The following is a 564-nucleotide window of genomic DNA, read 5'->3' as shown; positions in this document are numbered from 1 at the left end:
CGCCGTTGCCGGGGATCAAACCCGGGTCACCCGCGTGACAGGCGGGAATACTTACCACTATACTACAACGACACTATTAGTTACTTTACTGGTTGACAATTATAATCTCGTTAACTTTATATAACTTGTATGTCATTTTTGTGATAAAAAATTTTAGAGAAATAAATTTCTAATATTAATTAGGGACAACATTAGCTTAATTTTATATGCTTATTTCCCTTAAATAATCTTTTTAAATTTAAGTTTTATACACTTAAAAAAATAGTTTTATCCCTTTTTAAAGTTTTATCAGGCTTTTCAATTTTATATCTTTGATGAAAAAGCAAAAGTAGCATAGTTTAACTATTTGTTTACATATGCTCCTATAAGCTAGTCAAACTAGCACTTTCACTTATCTTTGAACATGTTGAGATAAGTGTCAATCTCAGAATCTGCTAGTTTGACTGGTACATTCAATATTAAAATCTTTCTTTGGTGAAAGCTCATCATGTTGATGCGGCTCGAGTTAACGCTCAAAGACTCACTAGTGGATAAGTATATCACGTCATTATCAAGTAATCTATT

At 31.2% G+C, this 564-nt stretch overlaps 1 non-coding gene across 1 annotated transcript; it reads right to left on the bottom strand.

The window, feature by feature from the left end:
- Positions 1-72, bottom strand: TRNAD-GUC (transfer RNA aspartic acid (anticodon GUC)). Its single transcript has one exon. It is a non-coding gene; the product is annotated as a tRNA-Asp (tRNA).
- Between the last annotated feature and the right edge of the window lie 492 nt (positions 73-564).

Source organism: Euphorbia lathyris, chromosome 3 (assembly GCF_963576675.1).
Source record: "Euphorbia lathyris chromosome 3, ddEupLath1.1, whole genome shotgun sequence".
NCBI lineage: Eukaryota > Viridiplantae > Streptophyta > Magnoliopsida > Malpighiales > Euphorbiaceae > Euphorbia > Euphorbia lathyris.
Note: the sequence above shows the minus strand (reverse complement) of the source record. Positions and strands in the feature narration are given on the sequence as shown.